General features: G+C 34.4%; 1 long non-coding RNA gene across 1 annotated transcript; it reads left to right on the forward strand.

Moving 5' to 3' along the window:
- Window positions 1-1,877: 1,877 nt before the first annotated feature.
- Window positions 1,878-3,881, forward strand: LOC103400058 (uncharacterized). Its single transcript, XR_523748.4, has 3 exons — window positions 1,878-2,289; window positions 2,842-2,904; window positions 3,624-3,881. It is a non-coding gene; the product is annotated as an uncharacterized lncRNA (long non-coding RNA).
- The last annotated feature ends 1,996 nt before the right edge of the window (window positions 3,882-5,877 follow it).

The raw sequence follows: 5,877 nt of genomic DNA on the forward strand, positions 1-5,877 counted from the left end.
TAACAGATCAATGGATGGAAAATCTAACGGATGTATTATATTGAAATAAAATAGTACTTGAGGTATGAAAGTGAAATGTTTTAAAGTTGTTGATGGAATTGAAATAGACCCCAAACCTGAGATATGAAAATGTAATTTACCCAAAAAAAAAGTGAAATTTATTGTATTTGGATTCAAAGTAAAATGAGCACCCTATTTCTTAAATGTAATTAACTGATGCATGAAAGATAAGAAACAGTCAAAGGTTAAAACATAAACTGTTTCTGGAATCTAAATCACTATTTCTGGATTTTGATTCTTTTCTTTCCAGATACAGTGTTTGTTTGTGCACAAATAAAACAAACACTTTATCTGATTTTTTTTTCTTCCAAAAACAGTGTTATGTTTTGGGTTCTCCAGAAACAGTTTTATGTTTTAGTTTTTTTATTTTTTTCCAGACACTTTTTCGCCGGTTCCTGCCATTAAACTTCTTTGAACTTGTTTCGATGACTTTGTTCCGATGAATGCTTCCTTTTTGAACTTTGATTTGAACTTTGATTTGGTTGTTTTTGAAATGGGGGAATTCGATTTGATAGGAAGACAGGGAGTTATTATGGCAGTTTCGTGCTGGGTTGAGGTTGGTGAAGAGTCAGAACAATATCGAATCATTTAGGGGTATTTACGAAAATGTAAATTTGTAACAGGTTAGGCTTGTAAGTTTGATCTGTAGACAATAGTTTTAGATGGTTTTTTATTAAACTTTGAGCCTTTTGGTTAAATAACATTTTGGGATGGTTTTTGGTTAAATATTTGTTGGCGCAAGCCCTTTTCATTAAAGCTCTCTAAAAAAAAGGCTTAAGTGAATTAATAGTCCGGGTAGTTGGAAGATAGCTCATGTGATAGTAAAAAAACTAGGATTTAAGCCCCTTTGATAAAGTTTATTAGAATTTATGCTCAAAATTGAAAATTTCGTCAATTTTCTGTTAATTATTAGCACATGAGCCAGCCCCATATGTTAACAATTAATGGAGAGGTCCATTTTAGTCTAATATGTATATGGAGAGTTCTGTTTTAGCCTAATATGTACGGCTCACGTGTTAATAATTAACAAAAAATTGACAAAATTTTCAATTTTGGGCATAAATTCTAACAGACTTTACCATATGGGCTTAAATCCTAATTTTTTCACCACATAAGCTATCTTCCAACTACCTTATCACCACAGGAACCATTAATCCAATTAGGCCTAAAAAAAATATGACGTCTCGTTTTGAGTAATTATTATCACGATTATACCATAAATGGTTACTATAGATATGTTTGTGTTTTGTGTAAAATAGATTTGGTTATTTAAGAAATAAATAGTAATGGTTAATAGAGTACATAAATGAAAAAAAAAAAGTTACCTGGGCAAAAGTATCACTTTTTAAATATTGTCTTTGAATGTGCATAAGAAAACATGCTTTTACTTTCACATGCTGAAATTGTTTTCTGTTAACTTACTTTGAAAAGATTGGATCTTTGATGGTTCTTATACGTTTGAGTTCGTGTAGGCCTATCAAATCACTTGACGTACAAAAATCGGCTGCATGAATATGCCCAGGGAGCAGGCTTCCCGCTTCCCGCTTCCCGTTTATCAGACTTTCAATGAAGGAAATCGAAATGCACCATCAATTTTTAGGTCGACCGTGTTGGTGCATGGAGTTTCCTAACACATTTGCTAGGCGAAAAGCTGCCGAGCAAGATGCTGCTAGAGTGGCCATGATCACATTTGCTAGGCGAAAAGCTGTCGAGCAAGATGCTGCTAGAGTGGCCATGATCAATATGACAGAGAATATAAACGATGAAGTTCCTCCTTTTAATGAGGTTTGGGTTTCTATGTTCAAAGTTTCAGTTTGTGTAACACTTAGATATATATATATATATATATATATATATATATTTGTATATACATATATTATAGGAGTAGGATTATTTTAGTTAAAAAAAAAAAAAAAAAAGAGTCCAAACAATTAGTCAAGGATGAGCTAACGTGTAGCCATCCCAAACGCTTCTTCTTCTTTCCAAGCATCACATGGTGGGGGAGCCAAGAGAATCAGATTCTGTCCATAAATGTTGGGGTGATGTGGGTAGTCTAGGGGGTGTGGGTAAGCATTCTAAATCAGAAGAGGTAATGATGGGCTTAGAGGGAGTATTTCTAACTCTCACTGAAGAATTAGAGGAGAGTGTGAGGTTTTGGAAAGGGAAAAGTAGGAAATCGGAAGAGGGAAGCTGAGAGGGTGTTGGTGTATTCTTCAATTTGTACAAAAGGTTAGTTTGAATTTGTTAATTTTCTATTTTTCTTACCACCGCAACCTTGTTTTCTAGAAACCAGCAGTTTCATGAGCCTCACTTTGGCTCTTATTTTCCTCTCAATCCATTTCGTCTTTTTAAAGAGTCTTCTTATATATTTGAAATTAGACATGACAAGGTTCAAAGCCCAATTTATTTCATCGATTTTGGTTGAGATCTTCTATGGAAAAATATGATTTGAAAATGTGAAAAAATCTGGAAATCTGCAGATTTTCTGCAGAAAAACTGGTTGTGAACTCAACTTTGGGGCCTGATTATATCCTTCTCTTAAATCCGTTTTGAGAAACTCATAGTAGATTAGAAACTAGGTTTGTTTAGCTTTAAAATCCAAGTAATTTCATCCTTTTCCATGGAGTTTTGAGGGATGAAAATAGGGTCACAATATGGGGACTTAAGCTTGGTTTTCACGGGGTTGTGATGGGTATATTCGGGTAAATCTTTGTTAGGCTGAAATAGAATTTTTCATTTCCAGTTTTATGCTAACTTTTACTTTTATTTATGTGATGTTAGGCCTGGGAGCGACTCCGGACACTTCGGAGGCTTAGAGAGGTATTATAGTTAGCTGGACAAGAGGTAGGGGCTCTATTTCCCTATGATAGATCTATATCATGGTTAATCTTTGTGATATTAGTAATTATATCTAATACAGTAGTAATGAAATGCTTGGGTGATTTTGAATCAATTGATTGTCATGGTTGTGTTTAGGGTTAATGGCTTCTTTTTCGATGTACTATATATATTGACTTTGTTAAATGTTGTTATGTTTTGATGAATGGTTGAGTTATGTAAAATTGTGGGACTGACTACGTTTAGAGTTACAATTATGTTTGTTAAATTGAAATGCTTTTGTTGCATTACATGTTACAGAGTTAAGTGTTGGGTTGTGTAAACTTGGTTAAGCAAAGTGTTGAAAACTTATATATGTTCAAGCGTAGGAGTAGGGTGAAGGGCTTGAACGTATAGTTGGGCATCGGGGGAAGGGCCCATGTTAATGAAACTGAAATTGCTAATAAAATTAGGGGTTAAGGGAGAAATGGGAGTTAATTTATATTTTATGGTATTCGGAACCAAGGGGTATAAGCATGGTATGGGACGTGCAGGTTTGGATGCCATAAATATAAGTTAGCGGGATTAGAAGGGAGTGAGTTCATGTGTTTTTCTTTGTCTTCTTATTTGTATTTTTTTTACCGTATTGTTTGAGCTTGATACTTTGATTAATTGTGGTAAATGAACTTGAAGGACATATGGTTCCTACTGAGCATGAAATACTCGCACCCTATTAGCTATTGCAGGTACCGGTATGGCAGAACAAGATGATGACCTGTCTCTATATGAATAAACATATCCTATGCGTGCTGGTTTCCTAGTTGTACTTTAAATTAAGTGTTCTAGTATCTCATGAGTGTGTTGTAAGAGTTGAACTCTTTAAACTCATAATGTATTAATTAAACAGGTCTAAGTGAACTTTTAGTTGGCTCTGGTTCCATCATACTCTCGTTGTAATATTTTAATTTATTTTAAATTCTATTCACACCCTAATTCGATTATCATTCTTATTTTCGAATTTGGGGTGTGACAGTTTGGGTACAAATTTTTTGTTTTAACATACTCTATGAATTATTCAAAAACTTGTTTTGTTAAATTAGAGCAAGTCCACCAGAGGGTATAGCCTGATGGACAGGGACCAAAAAAACCCAATAGCCAGCCTTCCTTGCTCCAGCCCATACGGGTAATTGGGCTTGGGGCGGGCCCATGGGAGAGGTGAGGTAGGAATCAACAGCCAAGCGTCTGAGGGCACTGATGCAAGGCTGACGTCAGCTACATTATAAAATTAATAAAAAATGTAAAGAATTAATAAAAATGTAAAAAATTAATAAAAAATCTGAAAAAATTTAAATAAAAAATTGATTTAATTTTTCTATAAATATTTTATCATTATCTTCCACCTTACACCACAATTTTATATTTTCTCAATACTTTGGGTTGTAATTTCTTATTTAATGACACGTGATCCAACGAAATAGATTAAAAATCTTATCTGAAATTACAAATAAAATTATTTTATATTATTTTATATTATTTTATAAAATAAAAAATACTAATATTTTATTGCCTATTGCCATGACTATTCAGTTTATGGGTGGAGATGCAAAAAACAATTACTATTCATTAAAGGCAGTTACTATTTATTGGAAGGGATTTAATAAGTAGTCGCCTTGAGGGCAGTGGCAAAGCCATGTGAGGGCGTGGAGTGGCGGCCGCCACTTTTGTCGCCAGAAAACAAGACTGGAACGATGGTTCAGCCCCTCCCTTCACCGAAAAACCAATTGATTTTACTGTTGCTGCTTTCCGTCTCCGGTGTTTGTCTTGTTTCTGCTCTGCACACAATAGAGCTGCATTCTTCTTTTTTTTATAACACCTCGGCCAAAACGATGTCATTTTGGTCCTGGTAAAAAAATTTACAAAACATAGAACGAAACGACGTTGTTTCATATAAGTTGGAATAAAAAACTATATGCAAAGGGGGACCACTTGTCCCCCGTTCCCTTCAGTCTATCTCTCTACCTTTTTCATTCTCCAATCACAACAAAAGGTGCAGTAGCGTTGCCCTGCAATTCCCAGCAATCAGCACCCACCGGGCCACCGTTTGGCATTTTGCTGCCGCGCCAAGCGTCACCAGCAGCTACTCTCTAGCCGCCAGCTTCCAGCCTTCAAAGGCACTCTTTAGGTTAATTTTTAATCCCTAAATTTATAATCCCTAACCGTAATTAATTATTTAATATGAATTTTGTTTAATTGGTATAGAATCATATGGTAATGCACTAATATGGTTATTGGTTATTGATTATTGATATGATACCATGATTCTTGATATAAAATTATGAAATTATTTTTTAGGGTGAAAATTAAAATTTGAATTCTTGATTATTGATTAATTAATTGAATTATTACATAATGCATACAATTATTCCTATGATTAGTTGAATTGAACATTTATTTATTGAATAATTTGTATGCTTATTGGTATTGATTAATTGAATTGTTAGTTGGATTAGTTATTATGCATATTAGTATAGTCTACTCTAGGATTAAGAGTCTAAGATTTTTTTTTTCTTTCCATTTTACAGTTACGTAATGGAACGATACTATAAGAAACAATGCTTAAATTCTCCTTCAAACATTTCGGGTAGTCCTTCTCCTTCAAATATTCTGAGTAGTCCTCCTCCTCCTTCAAATATTCTAAGAAGTCCTCATTCGAATATTTCGAGTAGTTCACAACAAAGTGAGGCCACTGAGTTTGATGAAATATTGGCTAACCTTCCTGCAAACCCTAGACATAGACGTTGAATGTTTGATTATCCAGCTAATTATCGTGAAGTAATTCATAAACACTATCTTCAAAATGATCTTTGTCAACCTTGCACCCCGGGGGCCTTCCAACACAAAGTGCTCTTAGCTTGCAACTCTTGGCCATCAATGGTGTGACTTATACTGGGTATGTTGGAAAAAGCAAGAAAGAGGTTGAACAGTTGGCAACTTGTGTTG

Source organism: Malus domestica, chromosome 15, assembly GCF_042453785.1.
Source record: "Malus domestica chromosome 15, GDT2T_hap1".
Lineage (NCBI taxonomy): Eukaryota > Viridiplantae > Streptophyta > Magnoliopsida > Rosales > Rosaceae > Malus > Malus domestica.